Below are 16,630 nucleotides of genomic sequence, written 5' to 3' on the forward strand. Positions count from 1 at the left end.
TAAGACATTTCCAGGGGTAGATGTGGACTCTGACCACAATCTATTGGTTATGAACTGTAGATTAAAACTGAAGAAACTGCAAAAATATGAGAATTTAAGGAGATGGGACCTGAATAAACTGACTAAACCAGAGGTTGTACAGAGTTTCAGGGAGAGCATAAGGGAACAATTGACAAGGAGGGGGGAAAGAAATACAGTAGAAGAAGAATGGGTAGCTTTGAGGGATGAAGTAGTGAAGGCAGCAGAGGATAAAGTAGGTAAAAAGACGAGGGCTAGTATAACTCCTTGGGTAACTGAAGAAAAATTGAATTTAATTGATGAAAGGAGAAAATATAAAAATGCAGTAAATAAAGCAGGCAAAAAGGAATACAGACGTCTCAAAAATGAGATCGACAGGAAGTTCAAATGGCTAAGCAGGGGTGGCTAGAGGATAAATGTAAGGATGTAGAGGCTCATCTACCTAGAGGTAAGATAGATACTGCCTACAGGAAAATTAAAGAGACCTTTGGAGAAAAAGAGAACCACTTGTATGAATATCAAGAGCTCAGATGGAAACCCATTTCTAAGCGAAGAAGGGAAGGCAGAAAGGTGGAAGGAGTATATAGAGGGCCTATACAAGGGCGATGTACTTGAGGACAGTATTATGGAAATGGACGAGGATGTAGATGAAGATGAAATGGGAGATATGATACTGCGTGAAGAGTTTGACAAAGCACTGAAAGACCTGAGACGAAACAAGGCCCCGGGAGTAGACAACATTCCATTAGAACTACTGACAGCCTTGGGAGAGCCAGTCATGACAAAACTCTACCATCTCGTGACCAAGATGTATGAGACAGGCGAAATACCCTCAGACGTCAAGAAGAATATAATAATTCCAATCCCAAAGAAAGCAGGTGTTGACAGATGTGAAAATTACGGAACTATCAGTTTAATAAGTCACGGCTGGCAAATACTAATGCGAATTCTTTACAGACGAATGGAAAAACTAGTAGAAGCCAACCTAGGGGAAGATCAGTTTGGATTCCGTAGGAATATTGGAATACGTGAGGCAATACTGACCCTACGACTTATCTTAGAAGCTAGATTAAGGAAAGGCAAACCTACGTTTCTAGCATTTGTAGACTTAGAGAAAGCTTTTGACAATGTTGACTGGAATACTCTCCTTCAAATTCTGAAGGTGGCAGGGGTAAAATATAGGGAGCGAAAGGCTAGTTACAATTTGTATAGAAAGCAAATGGCAGTTATAAGAGTTGAGGGGCATGAAAGGAAAGCAGTTGTTGGGAAGGGAGTGAGACAGGGTTGTAGCCTATCCCCGATGTCATTCAATCTGTATATTGAGCAAGCAGTAAAGGAAACAAAAGAAAAATTCGGAGTAGGTATTAAAATCCATGAAAAAATAAAAACTTTGAGGTTCGCCGATGACATTGTAATTCCGTCAGAGACAGCAAAGGACTTGGAAGAGCAGATGAATGGAATGGATAGTGTCTTGAAAGGAGGATATAAGATGAACATCAACAAAAGCAAAACGAGGATAATGGAATGTAGTCGAATTAAGTCGGGTGATGCTGAGGGAATTAGATTAGGAAATGAGACACTTAAAGTAGTAACAGAGTTTTGCTATTTCGGGAGCAAAATAACTGATGATGGTCGAAGTAGAGAGGATATAAAATGTACACTAGCAATGGCAAGGAAAGCGTTTCTGAAGATGAGAAATTTGTTAACATCGAGTATAGATTTAAGTGTCAGAAAGTCGTTTCTGAAAGTATTTGTATGGAGTGTAGCCATGTATGGAAGTGAAACATGGACGATAAATAGTTTAGACAAGAAGAGAATAGAAGCTTTCGAAATGTGGTGCTACAGACGAATGCTGTAGATTAGATGGGTAGATCACATAACTAATGAGGTGGTGTTGAATAGGATTGGGGAGAAGAGAAGTTTGTGGCACAACTTGACTAGAAGAAGGGATCGGTTGGTAGGACATGTTTTGAGGCATCAAGGGATCACCAATTTAGTATTGGAGGACAGCGTGGAGGGTAAAAATCGTAGAGGGAGACCAAGAGATGAATACACCAAGCGGATTTTAAGGGATGTAGGTTGCAGTAGGTACTGGGAGATGAAGAAGCTTCCGCAGGATAGAGTAGTATGGAGAGCTGCATCAAACCATTCTCAGGACTGAAGACCACAACAACAACAACTAATTATTTATGTGTCAAACGCGGTGTTTGTTTGGTTGAATTCTCTCTAATCATTCCACCGTTACGCACTACCATCCCACCCACCCGCCCCTCCGTCACCCCCTAAAAGTAGGGCAGCCAGATTTTGTCATAGGTATTTGGTAATACTTCGTGGTATTGCGTTTCATGCTTAGCAATTTCGGTTAAATTGCTCCAGATGCTGACCCCCACAAAATAATACATGCAAAATAATGATCGACAAGCAGATAATTTTTCCATCCTGCTGAGTTGGGACGTCAGCCGATGCTACCTCGCTGTCGTTTACTGGCAGAATAAGGAATTCATGCCATTTATGGCACACACAGAAAACATTTAGAGTTGCTGTGAATCAGTTATACTGAGGAACAACTTTAGTTTTTTAATTATTGCATTGTTGTCCCCGTGTGTGATAACTCAGCATAAAACATATCCTCTACAAGTAATTCACAACACTATATCTCCTTTCAAAACGGAAGTTAATATTCCACTTGCTATATAGCTACGGTACGGTAAAACATATTAAACTGCGCCAGGCTTACTATGTCCCTTGTTACCGCCTTCAAATGTTTTCCATACTTTCAGAGACCTCTGAGGGCCACTACCATACCGCTCCAAAAACCACTAGAGGAGATTTACGTCGCATTTCTGATTTTTTCCTTCTGCCCCAGTAGAAACGATGAAACAGCTGACATACAAGTGTTGACGGAGTGTAATTACTCAACGTCGTCGGGTAAAGACATTTGGCAAGTTATAACAGTGCCACAGGCTTCCTTCTGGTGTTTACGAGATGCGTTTGTTCTCACACTATCTCCTGTGGGTGGCTACGGTTCGTAGCTCTGAGACAGTTTTCTCAGGAAACGAAACTACTTCGTCCAATGTTAGCCGCAATACGATTAAAGAAAGCAAATAATGAAATATTATTTATTATGTGTGCGCAGTACAGTGAAATAATTCACGCTTATATTGGCAGGTGATTTGCCATTATTCCTGAATGCATACACATATTAGTTAGTGACCCCCCCTTTCCGTACCATCGTCAACATTAGAAGCCAAACGAACTTCTGAACGAAAGATAGATTGTATTTAATTTTGTAGGTGCTTCATTAAATCACGAAATAATGAGCACAGAGACAAATGGTAGTATTTATTTCTTAAAAAAAAGTACAGAGAGATAAATTGCTTCTGGCTGCATGGCAGGGGCTACCTACAACTCCTGCTCAGAAAAGAAAGCTAAGTATCGGCATTCAAGATAGACGCTTGTTACAAAATATGTTTCCTCTGAACCATTGCGTCTCTGGCGTCACTTGTTTCAGCCACGCCCTGCTTATTCATTCAAAATCAACCAAGTTAAAAAAGTGTGCACTGCATTTATTGTTTGTAAATCACTACAGTTCTGGAGTCTTTGCTTCTGAACTGGGAGAAATAGGAAGACTTCAGGCTGTAAATGTTTTGGTCTAAACACTGCCACTAATAGTAACAATAACAATAATAATAATAATAATAATAATAATAATAATAATAATAATAATAATGTGTAGGGCCTACAGGAGAGTAGTAGGCATTACATAGTTACTGTTGTGTTGCTTTGTCAGTTTGTCCTTTTATTTGTTGTGAAATAAGTAATGAAGCAGTTTCTAGTTTCTGGCACACTGGAAACTGCCTGCAACTCGAAGAAGGCATTTTCCTACGATATTTAAGCATATATGCCTTAGTTTTACTGTCACAGATGTATGGGAGTGGACTACATTAGGCAGAGAGAGGAGGAGGTTAGTGTTTAACGTCCCGTCGACAACGAGGTCATCAGAGACTCTCGAATTAGAGATAGGAACCACCCCGGCATTTGCCTGAAGCGATTTAGGGAAATCACAGCAAACCTAAATCAGGATGGCTGGATGCGGGTTTGAACCGTCGTCCTCCGCAATGTGAGTTCAGTGCGCTAACCCCTGCGCCCTCACGCTCGACTTAGGAACAAGGAATATGTGTTCATACATTCGTTTCTAACCTCCACCACACTGTGCTACGCGTTACCGCAACTATCTGACAAGAATGTAGTTACTGTACTTTGTGCAGCCAGTGTTACACTCTTACGAAACAGTGATAATAGTGATGATCTTCTGAAAATAATTCAGTGACCGAAAAGCAATCGAAGCCATTTGTTTTTACCATTCAGAAAATTTCATTTTATCCCTTAGGGAGCAATTACTCCCAGACAGGGAACCACCGGTGCACAGGGTGCAAATTTTAGTCGTCAGAACTGCCACCTCTGGCAGCAACAACGGCTCTAAATCGGCTGAACATCGAGTCGACCTGATACGGGTAAGTCATTCCACGCTGCTTCAACTCCTATGCCACAAGTTTTCAGCGGATGAGAGAGCTCAAGAATGCACTGGCAAGAACAACCAGCAAACACCCACTTTGCCCACTGTATGGAGGCAGAGCAGGACAGTACGTACAACACGCTGTCTTGCGTCTCCTAGTTCAAAGACAACGCAGCGGGGACGTCGAAGTTGGTGCACAGCCCTAACTGCCAGAATTAACGGCTATGCAAACAGCATGGACTAACGTACTTGCATCTGTCATCCGAGCTCAGATCGACTCTCTACCGAGTCGAGTTAGAGCCGTTGTTTCTGCCAGTGGAGCGAATTGTGGTTACAAACTCTATAGCTCCCTAAGCCACCTACAAATATGAAGCCATTCTGCAAGTAATTTTTTTTTATTTTCCAAAAATTTGCTGCACCTTCCAGTTACTTCTCTGCATAGTGGCCGCTCAAACTTGGACATTTGTCGTAGCGTTGTATCAATTTTCCAACACCCTCGTCATAGAAGGTAACTATCTGTGCTTTCCGCCACTACTCTAACTACTCTATGCTGGTCTGCAATTCATTCTCCAAAATGTTGTCTTCATAGCCAGTGCTTCATGTGAGCAGAAATGAACACCAGAGGGAGTCAAATCCGGTCTGTATGGTGGATGGTCAAACACTTTCCATCGAAAACGCTTATGGGGCGTCCCCCTGCATTGTGCGCCAAGAGTTGTCATGAAGAAGGAAAGGTATGGCAGGTACGTTATGTAGGGTAGCATGAAGTCAGGCGAAACCTGGCCGTGGCCATCCATACTTGGTGGGAGACGCTATTGTTCTAGGCATCTTTACGTACTCACTGTGTGCTCAAAATTGAAAAGAGCGTGTGATGCGATCGACAGGCATTCTAGATGCACTGCCCAACACATGTGTGCAAAGCTTCATTGGATTTTCACTGTCGTTTCCATTTCGCGACCTATTGGAACTTAATTTCCGAATGGCCCTCGTATAATCATAAATTTTTCTCACAATACCGTACACAAATAATAAGTGACATTTTGTTGCTTGCTCTCCTTCCTCGTGTTGTAATTGTAATGGTAAATATTCTACAAGGTAGTTCTGTTTCGTCATAAAATCAACAGTAATTTTAGTTTCTACGAGACTGAGAGGGCCATAGACACGGGTTCACAGGTAGATGCCGTGTTTCTTGACTTACGCAAGGCGTTTCATACAGTTCGGCACAGTCATTTAATGAACAAAGTAAGAGCATATGGACTATCAGACCAATTGTGTGATTGGGTTGAAGAGCTCGTAGATAACTGAAAGCAGCATGTCATTCTCAATGGAGTGAAGTCTTCCGAAGTAAAAGTGATTTCAGGTGTACCGCAGGGGAGTGTCGTAGGACCGTTGCTATTCACAATATATATAAATGACTTTGTGGATGACATCGGAAGTTCACTAAGGCTTTTTGCGGATGATGATGTGGTACATCGAGAGGTTGTAACAATGGAAAATTGTACTAAAATGCAGGAGTATCTGCAGCGAATTGACGCATGATGCAGGGAATGGCAATAGAATCTCGATGTAGACAAGTGTAATGTGCTGCGAATACATAGAAAGATAGGTCCCTTATCATTTAGCTACAAAATAGCAGGTTAGCAACTGCAAGCAGTTAATTCCATAAATTATCTGGGAGTACGCATTAGGAGTGATTTAAAATGGAATGATCATATAAAGTTGATCGTCGGTAAAGCAGATGCCAGACTGAGATTAATTGGAAGAATCCTAAGGAAATGAAGTCCGAAAACAAAGGAAGTAGGTTACAGTATGCTTGATGGCCCACTGCTTAAATACTGCTCACCGCTGTGGGATCCGTACCAGATAGGGTTGATAGAAGAGAGAGAGAAGATCCAACTGAGAGCAGCGCGCTTCGATACAGGATCACTTAGTAATAGCGAAAGCGTTACGGAGACGATAGATAAACTCCAGTGCAAGACTCTGCAGGAGAGACGCTCAGTAGCTCGGTACGGGCTTTTCTTGAAGTTTCGAGAACATACCTCCACCGAGGAGTCAAGCAGTATATTGCTCCCTTTTACGTATATCTCGCGAAGGATAAAATCAGACAGATTAGGGACCACACAGAGGCATACCGACAGTCTTTCTTTCCACGAACAATACGAGACTGGAATAGAAGAGAGAACCGATAGAGGTACTCAAGAGTACCCTCCGCCACACACCGTCAGGTGGCTTGCGGAGTATGGATGTAGATGTAGATGTAATGGGCCAGAGAACGTTTGGGTTTTCAACAAGTCCTTGTCGTCACCACGCAGAGTGTATACAAAAAAATGGTTCAAATGGCTCTGAGCACTATGGGACTCAACTGCTGTGGTCATTAGTCCCCTAGAACGTAGAACTACTTAAACCTAACTAACCTAAGGACATCAAATACATCCACGCCCGAGGCAGGATTCGAACCTGCGACCGTAGCAGTCGCACGGTTCCGGACTGCGCGCCTAGAACCGCGAGGCCACCGCGGCCGGCAGAGTGTATACAGATGACACGATGTGCCGTTGCGTGCAGTCTAAGAACAAGAAAGAGAACATGCAGTGAAACTTTGTCTCTGACGACGCACAAAGCGTGACTGCAAGGAAACTACATTTCATTAGAAAATTACAGTAAACTAGTGCTTACTTAGACGAGCTTGCACTGTTGGCCGCGCCAACCACGCACTGGCGTCGAGATACGCCGCGACAGAGCTGGCCACGTGTGGGGGGAGGAATAATGGGGAGAAAAGCCGCAAGGCGCAGCAAGGTACGTCGCGAGCTTTTTGCCGCGCGGACAGCCGTCCCGTCCGCCTGCGGCTTGCGGCGACGGGGGCGACCGGGGCGCAAGAAGCGTCCGCCGCAAGGCCGCCGCAGCCCAGCAAGGCCGCAGCCGGCATTCCGATCTGCATCTGCAGCGGCGGCGCGCGGCCAAGGCCGCACACGCACGCCGCCCGCACCGACCCCGCTCCGCTCAACCCTCGTCACTAACAAACTTTTTTTTAAATCGTTGAAACCTCGTTTAAACGGGAACGAATGGGGACCGGCGTACGACCATTAGTAAACCAGTGTTCCCTACCATTCGCTGCTAGGGAGTGTTCGAGAAGTCCTCGTCGAACTATTGGATATGTACCACTGAGGCAATAAGCAGCTGATGAGTCCTCGCTCCAAAGCGGAGGCAAAGCATTGTTGCCAGTACCGAGCTGCTTCATTTCAATATTGCATTGTTTCAGTTGTAAAGTATGAGTTAAACAATGAAAACTGCACCAGTTATTTATTTTTACTGCTTACCACAACGCGTTCGAGAATTTATTCTCGTTTTCAAGTGCATTTGTGCTACATGAATATGTTTCCTGAATTGAACAGCTCTCGGGTATCCACAATATTTCAGCAGACGTACACGCTGCCATCTTCAGGTGGTTCCCGACGAATGCTGTGCTGTTCCTCTCGGCGCCCTATACAGGGTTTTACAAAAAGGTACGGCCAAACTTTCAGGAAACATCCCTCACACACAAATAAAGAAAAGATGTTATGTGGACATGTGCCCGGAAACGCTTAATTTCCATCTTAGAGCTCATTTTAGTTTCGTCACTACGTACTGTACTTCCTCGATTGACCGCCAGTTGGCCCAATTGAAGGAAGGTAATGTTGACTTCGGTGCAATCACGTCATCAACACAGATTTCTGTGAACGTTTGGGCAGGCATTGTTGGTGATGTCTTGATTGGGCCCCATATTCTTCCACCTACGCTCAATGGAGCACGTTATCATGATTTCATACGGGATACTCTACCTGTGCTGCTAAAACATGTGCCTTTACAAGTACGACACAACATTGGTTCATGCACGATGGAGCTGCTGCACATTTCAGTCGAAGTGTTCGTACGCTTCTCAACAACAGATCCGGTGACCGATGGATTGGTAGGGGCGGACCAATTCCATGGCCTCCACGCTCTCCTGACCTCAACCCTCTTGACTTTCATTTATGGGGGCATTTGAAAGCTCTTGTCTACGCAACCCCGGTACCAAATGTAGAGACTCTTCGTGCTCGTATTGTGGACGGCTGTGAGACAATACGCCATTCTCCAGGGCTGCATCAGCGCATCAGGGATTCTATGGGACGGAGGGGGGATGCATGAATCCTCGCTAACGGAGGACATTTTGAAGATTTCCTGTAACAAAGTGTTTGAAGTCACGCTGGTACGTTCTGTTGCTGTGTGTTTCCATTCCATGATTAATGTGATTTGAAGAGAAGTAATAAAATGAACTCTAACTGGAAACGTGAAGAAAGTACCACGGCTGAATCAAGACCAGGCAAATCTCATCTATTGGCGGCCAAGACCCGTCGAGCACTGCGGAGGGTAGTTGTAAAAAAACCGCCTGAAATCAGCGAACGATATCACCCGTGAGTTCCTGATTGCTACCATCAGAGAAGCTAACAGCGACTGTGCATAAGGAGTTGAAAAGGATGGAAAACAATATTCGATCAGTTCCTCATAAGCCACACTTTTCTCTGTTCAATGCTAAGCGAGGCTTGAGGGGACACGTTTCACAGCATTCTGTACAGCGTATATTAGGGGATCAGTTCGGAGACGATGACTGATTGTATTAGCATGGCAATGCAGCCTGTCGTAATGCAATATCTGTGAGGCAATGGTTTGAGGACAGTAGCATTCGTGAAAGGCACTGGCCTGCCCAGAGTCCCGGTATGAACACAATCAAACATCTTTGGGATGAGTTACAACGTTGACTTTGCTCCACACCCCATCGTCCAACATCACTACCTCCTCTAATCTTCAGTCACATCAATTACAGGGTCCCCAGCAGAGTTCATGATGGACACACCCCATATTAATTTCCATTACAGGTGTCCGTATACTAGGCCGGCCGCGGTGGTCTCGCGGTTCTAGGCGCGCAGTCCGGAACCGTGCGACTGCTGCGGTCGCAGGTTCGAATCCTGCCTCGGGCATGGATGTGTGTGATGTCCTTAGGTTAGTTAGGTTTAAGTAGTTCTAAGTTCTAGGGGACTAATAACCACAGCAGTTGAGTCCCATAGTGCTCAGAGCCATTTGAACCATTTTGTGCGTATACTTTTAATCGGGTAGTGTACACTACATTCTTTTCTGACCACTCCACCGCTCACGCAACTTATGTTCAGTATGAAGAGTAGTCCGCGCGCTTGACAGCTGACTGCAAAGACGACGAAGGCCGTCTCTGCTATTCATACCAAAGCGAGAGCCTAAGGTGAGACTAAGCAAACTTCCTCTGATGGTTCGCTGGAATATCGGTAACACCGACGGAACATAAGCGAGCATCTGCGAATGCGAATTGAATATCATCTAAAGGAGTGCTAGTTCTGCAAGGTTCGCAGGAGAGCTTCTGTAAAGTTTGGAAGGTAGGAGACGAGGTACTGGCAGAATTAAAGCTGTGAGTACCGGGCGTGAGTCGTGCTTCGGTGGCTCAGTTGGTAGAGCACTTGCCCGCGAAAGGCAAAGGTCGCGAGTTCGAGTCTCGGTCGGGCACACAGTTTTAATCTGCCAGGAAGTTTCATCATCTAATGGTGTTCGTTGCTACCGGCTACTGCTTTGCACCACAGAAAATGTTCGTTCGCTCATGCTTGTGAGCATGGTAATTATATACACTACGACTTGACGAGCAAAGGTATAGATGTTGAACCCAAAGCAGCAAAGACTTTTTTCTCACTTGCCTGAGTCACTGTTCCAGCCGTCAGTTACTTTGTCAAATTAACTTGTTCTAGTCTCTGCAGCGCACCACCACATTTACAGGCTCGTGAACAACCGTTAGCTGCATAATGGAATGACGACAATGAAAATTTGTGCCGGAACGGGACTCGAACTCGGATTTCCCGCTTATCGCGAGCGCTTACCATTAGGCCAGTGATTCCCAAACTGGGCGTGTTTACCCCCTAAGGGGTAAGAACAAAACGGTTTTAATGTGATTCAGTCGTGAATCTAAATTATCTTTACAAAGATCACAATTTTGTAAGATTAATACGATAGTTATCAATTTTCTTTTCTAATTTACTAGCATTATGGAGATCACAGGTTTCTCACGTAGTCCACCTACTACAAACATACTTTGTGATTTGCACAATAGATTGACCATGAAAAAATTGAGATATATATGTAACAAATCCTAAATATCTAATGAAGATATCTTCTCCAAGTTGTACATAGTTTCTACAATAGACCATAAATTGCTGCATTGCTCACTTCGAAACAGATAAATAAACTAATCGGCAGCACGACAACAGTAGGGAGAGTGTTCCAGAAAGAATGGTTAACATTCAGGTGTATGACAGGAACAATCATTTGTAGCAAAAAAGTCTAGCATACCAAGGCCTAAAATGCATACCGTAACAGCTGTCAGCACTTCTTCGTCTTCGATACTGTGAACTCTTCTGCTGCAAGCTCTTTGTTTTCCATATTTTGAGAGGTGGTAGAATGGACCAAAACACGAAAACAGTCTAGGAAACGTGAGCTGAAATGCATACCTATGAGCACTGGCTCATCTTTGCTGTTGCGAATCACATGTCTACTACCGAACAAGTGTCCCTAGTGCTTCATGTATTCTAGAGCCTGTGTGTACCAAACCCAATGGTACCGACCGGCCGCCGTGTCATCCTCAGCCTGCAGGCATAATTGGATGCGGATATGGAGGGGCATGTGGTCAGCACACTGCTCTAACGGCCGTTGTCAGTTTTCGTGACGGAGCCGCTACTTCTCAATCAAGTAGTTTTGCCTCACAAGGGCTGAGTGCACCCCGCTTGCCAACAGCGCTCGGCAGACCGGATGGTTACCCATCCCACTGCTAGCCCAGACCGACAGTACTTAACTTCGGTGATCTGACGGGAACCGGTGTTACCACTACGGCAAGGCCGTTGGGCCTTCATGGCCTGTTCGGACGGAGTTTTTATGTGTACTAAACGATCTTTTCTTGTTTTAGTCCACACGGTCTCCTCCCAAAACATGTAAAGCAAGGATCTTACAGTAGAAGAGATTTTTTTCACAGTATCGAAGATGAAGAAATGCTCGTAGCTCTTAAGGTATGCGTTTTAGAGCCCATATTTACTAGCCTTTTCTGCTTCGAATAATCATTCCTCTCATATCACTGAATATTGGCCATTCCTCCTGGGACGCCCTGTATAAGGGCTACTATAGTGCTGCACACATTATTATTATTATTATTATTATTATTATTATAAATTACTATAAGAGTCCTCAAACACAAAGCGGTAACAGCCTGAAGTCTTCCAGTTTCTGCCAGTTCAGAATTAAATAATCTATTCATCAAATGATTTACAAATGTCAAGTATAACGCACACACTGTTAACTTGGTTCATTTTAAATGGAGGTGCAGGTGAAGCGTGCGGCATAATAGTGCAGGGGAAACATGTTTTGTAACAAGCGCCAAACACCCCCCCCCCCCCCCTCCCGACACACACACACACACACACACTATTAGTAGACAGCTTTCTTATCTTAGAAGGAAGAGAAGTTAATATTGGCAATGCACGAGGAATTGCTTCATCATTCGTTCTCTCTCTCTCTCTCTCTCTCTCTCTCTCTCTCTCTCTCTCTCTCTCTCTTCTCTCTGCCCAAGCACAACACATAACTGGTGGAAGAGAAATGTGGGATTCAAGATTTATAGATGTGACAGTAGATTTTTTACTATAATAACAACGAAAATAAAAACAAGTAATTGCAAAGTCCAGGATTAAATAACAATACCGTTGTTAAAACAAGTAACTGAAAGGATCTTGAGCATGATTTATGACGTGGGGTTACTGAAAACAGCTCAAATGCAACAATGGTGGTTAGACATAAGCATTACCAATTGTCTCATTCACTCATTAGTTTGTGACTTAATAAAATACCCATAAAACTAAATATCATTCATCTTTCACTATTTTTAAAACGAAAGCGATCGAAGAAAGTTCTTTTTCATTCTGAAGTTTAGTTAGGTGCTAAAGTTGGTGAAGGTGCTGGGAGCGGTGGTAGGGGGAAGGTGGGGCTGTACTGCCTGACGTCTGGTTGCACTCAATGATAATGGTCCATTGTGTATATTCCTGTACAGCCGAGACATTTTAGTTGAAAGTCGCTTGCCAGTTGTCGGCAGACAAATACGATAGTGCAGTGCCTGTGTTATTCCAAAGGAACATTGCATCGTAATTCGGAATAACACAGGCACTGCAATATCGTATTCACTGGCTCTTGTTTAAGATCGTAGATACCTTCCCGCGTTAAGGGCTGAAGTGATAAGTTGGAATGCGGACTTTTGTCAAGAGCGTATGACCGTCTGTGACAGTAGACTATACAGTCTTTTTACTGGACCCAAGAGTAGGTTAGCATTATGAGGAAGGTTTACGCTGGTAATCTAGCAGACTCGAGGTAAGAAGCTCTCCAACAATTGCGGGACTGTCTTGACCAGTCACGTAACGCGGTTTTCTATACGTCTCTATGGCAGTGCCTTAGTGCCGTCGCAGCTCTGTAGACGACTAGGCCTATAGTTTCGATTGCAGACGTTGGCGCTTCTCAGATTGAAGGCTGGCAACAGCGCTACCGGCTGTCAGGGAGCTTGTTTAGCTCTGCGACAGTCTTAGGTAAAAGATGCTTTGCCATGTATTAATAAAGGACAAGCTAGAGAATGTACTATATTAGTTAACTTACATGTAAGAGGACATCTTTTATCCGTCACACACGGGGCCAAGCAGTCCATCGTCACTCAAGAGGTTTTGTGGTCTCCATAAACCACTTCGAGCAATATCGACCACGTGTGGTTCAAAAGGTCATAGTGTGGATAGCAAGACAAATAAACGTCTGTACTTTGGTCCTTAAAAATGAGTTTAAAGGTTAGGTAGGGTAGGAGAGGGGTCTTGGGCGCACGACAGCAAGGTCTTCAGCGCCCGTTCAGTAACATAGTGAGACGGGTGTCAAGAAAAATCCCAGAACAGGAATTAATACGGAACAGAAAACATGGGTAACAATCGTTGAAAAACATGTGCTCACCCACACCAAAGTGTGGGATGAAGCAGAGCGTCAGTAGTAAAACACGGACAACACAGGAAGAAAATGACAGAGGAAGCTAAAACAATGTAGCAGATGGAAGTGGCTGGCTGACCGCAAGGAAAAAAGGCGAGGAGTCAGCCACTCTGTAATACACTAAAACCTCCAGCCTAAAATTTTAGGCCAGAGTCCAGACACATCACAAAACTTAAAAACCCTAGACACACACGTCTCTTTAAAGGTTAAAATACGATTATACAAATCCATCGTGGAACCAATAAAAGTAATGGGAATGAGTGTTCCAAACTCGCAGAAAGAAATAAAAATAGAGTTACAGATTTAGGAGTGGACAAGTTGAGACAACACTGTAGAATTTTTCCAGCTTGACAGCGTAAGAAGAGAAGTAACAGAAAATACGCAGTCCGATTGCAAAAGAAAACGAAACTGTTGAAAAAAAGTAAATAAACTGTATATTATTTCAAACGTAATTGCCATGACTGTTAATACACTTATCCCATAGCGAGAAAAGACGGTCATTGTCTTCACGGAAAGATTTTTGCGGTTACCTACGAGCCATGATTGTGCCGATGCGTGCGCTCCTTCGTCTGAAACAAATCAATGGCGGCAGGCCGGCCGCAGTGGTCTCGCAGTTCTAGGCGCGCAGTCCGGAACCGTGCGACTGCTACGGTCGCAGGTTCGAATCCTGCCTCGGGCATGGATGTGTGTGATGTCCTTAGGTTAGTTAGGTTTAAGAGTTCTAGGAGACTAATGACCACAGCAGTTGAGTCCCATAGTGCTCAGAGCCATTTGAACCAGTTGAATGGCGACAAATACGTAAATCGCATTGGAGGAGTTCGGGGCGGTATGGAGGATGTGTAAGGGCTTCCCAGCGAAACTTCTGAAGAATAGTCGAAACAATCTTGACTACATGCTGGTGCACCCTAACAACCTAGGAAACAATTGGGCTGCACAAGTTTCGCTGGGAAGCGCTCACGCATCCGCCATACAGTCCCCGTCTCTCCCCATGAGTGTTCCGTATTTTTGAAGACCTGAGGAAAGACATTACTGGCTGTCGATTTGCTCTGGACAAAGAGGTACACGACTGAATAGATAATCACGTTTCTCCACGAGGCTACTAACCGCCCTGTCTCACAGTGGGATAAATGTATTAACAGTTACACCGATTATTTTTGAAGTAATAAACAGAATCTTACTTTTTTTTGAACTGTCTGCTTTTCATTTCACTAGCCCTTACAGTGTTACGGATAGAATAGGAGAACAGATGTGATTGTTATGGCATGTCGAAGAAGGTAAATGACCAAAGTGAGCACTTTCATTGCAACCTCCATGGCGAGAAAAAAGAGGAAGACCACGAAAAGGGTGGATAATGGGTATCCAAGAAGAGACGGAGAGAAGTGGATGTGGAAGAATGTTGAGATCAAAACGTTTGGTGAGAGAGATGTGGGATGCGACGAAGCTGTGGAACCCCCGCGACAAGAAGAAATTTATTCAAGGAGAGGGGGTAGGGAGGATCGTATGTTGTGCAGTGGAATATCAAATCTCGGCCTTAACACAGAAAATTATTTAGAAACGTGTGAAAATTCTAGAATGAATAAAAACTCTGTATCTCAGGTTCCGCTTGTGAGGTCGGAGCCTGCAGTACTAAGATTAGAAAAGGTTATGACGCAAGAAGAGTAAAAGTCTCAGGGAAGTCGTATAATAGCCCATGACGCATCGCATGTAGTGCGCACAACAGCCGAATCAAATTGCAGCACATGGGAGATAATATACACGTTGGTTGTAAATACTACATCAAGAGCTGAGCAAAAAGTTCCGGGCGGCGCCTGAGCAAAGAGAAGAGTGGCTGGCGCAAAACTTGAGACGCGAGGTAAGCTGCGCGGGATCCGGTAGCCTTAAATGACCGCTCCGAGCAGGGCTCGCGTGCAGCCGACCTGCCGGCCGTCTTTATTGCTAGTTAGCTGCCCTGGCCGCCTCCCCGGCGACAGCTGCCTAATGCATGGCGCTTGCGTGCGAGTCGCCTGCCAGCCCAGCCGCGCTGCGGGCGCCCGCCGAGCAACACCGCGATCGCCGACACCCGTCTTGCACCGATGGCGTTTAGAAGCAATTACGACGCGTCACGGCACGCCACGTCCCCAACATGCAATACGCCACTGTTCGCAGTTACGCGTCAGGCGCACGTTTAAATAAAAAATCTTAGCTAAAGATATAAAAACCAAGTGAATATCGAGGTGACAAAAGTTAGGGGATAGCGAACTGGACATATAAAGATGTCGCTAGTATCGCGTATACAAGATATAAAAGGTCAGTGCATTGGACATGCTGTCATTTCTACTCAGGTGTTTCATGTGAAAAGGTTTCCGCCCGCATCTCGTGGTCGTGCGGTAGCGTTCTCGCTTCCCACGCCCGGGTTGCCGGGTTCGATTCCCGGCGGGGTCAGGGATTTTCTCTGCCTCGTCATGACTGGGTGTTGTGTGATATCCTTAGGTTAGTTAGGTTTAAGTAGTTCTAAGTTCTAGGGGACTGATGACCACAGATGTTAAGTCCCATAGTGCTCAGAGCCATTTGAACCATTTTTAAAGACGACAATGCGCCATGTTCACGACTGGTTACGAGAACATGCTCGACAATTCCAGCGAATAATTTCGCCACCTAGACCGCCCGACATGAATCCTATGGAACATTTATGGGACGTAATCGAGAAGTCAGTTCGTGTACAAAACTCTGAAACGGCAACACTTTCGCAATTAAGGACGGCTGTAGAGCCCATGTAACATCCAGTTGCTATACTACACCGGGCACAAGGAGGTCCGACACGACATTGGGACTTTTTTGTCACCTCAAGGCACATCGCAATACTTCAAAAATCAAGAATATGGCTAAGCATATCCCAAGCCCATACATGGGATTGGGCTTTCGATTTCTTGTAGGTTCCTCATGTTGGAAAGGTAAGTTCGTTGTAAACGAAGAAACAGTAACTCATGACTTCAGAAATGTTAAAGACTGCGAAACATTAGCTCCGTCCAAGAGGAC

The 16,630-nt window shown here is 44.5% G+C and overlaps 1 protein-coding gene and 1 pseudogene across 1 annotated transcript in view; both read right to left on the reverse strand.

Annotated features, from left to right (window-relative positions):
- Positions 1-16,630, reverse strand: part of LOC126277975 (autophagy-related protein 16-1-like) — an 865,117-nt gene that overhangs the window by 176,316 nt on the left and 672,171 nt on the right. The gene's annotated exons all lie outside the window — the stretch shown is intronic.
- LOC126279196 (5S ribosomal RNA) lies at positions 11,342-11,459 on the reverse strand (annotated as a pseudogene).

Source organism: Schistocerca gregaria, chromosome 6, assembly GCF_023897955.1.
Source record: "Schistocerca gregaria isolate iqSchGreg1 chromosome 6, iqSchGreg1.2, whole genome shotgun sequence".
Taxonomy (NCBI): domain Eukaryota; kingdom Metazoa; phylum Arthropoda; class Insecta; order Orthoptera; family Acrididae; genus Schistocerca; species Schistocerca gregaria.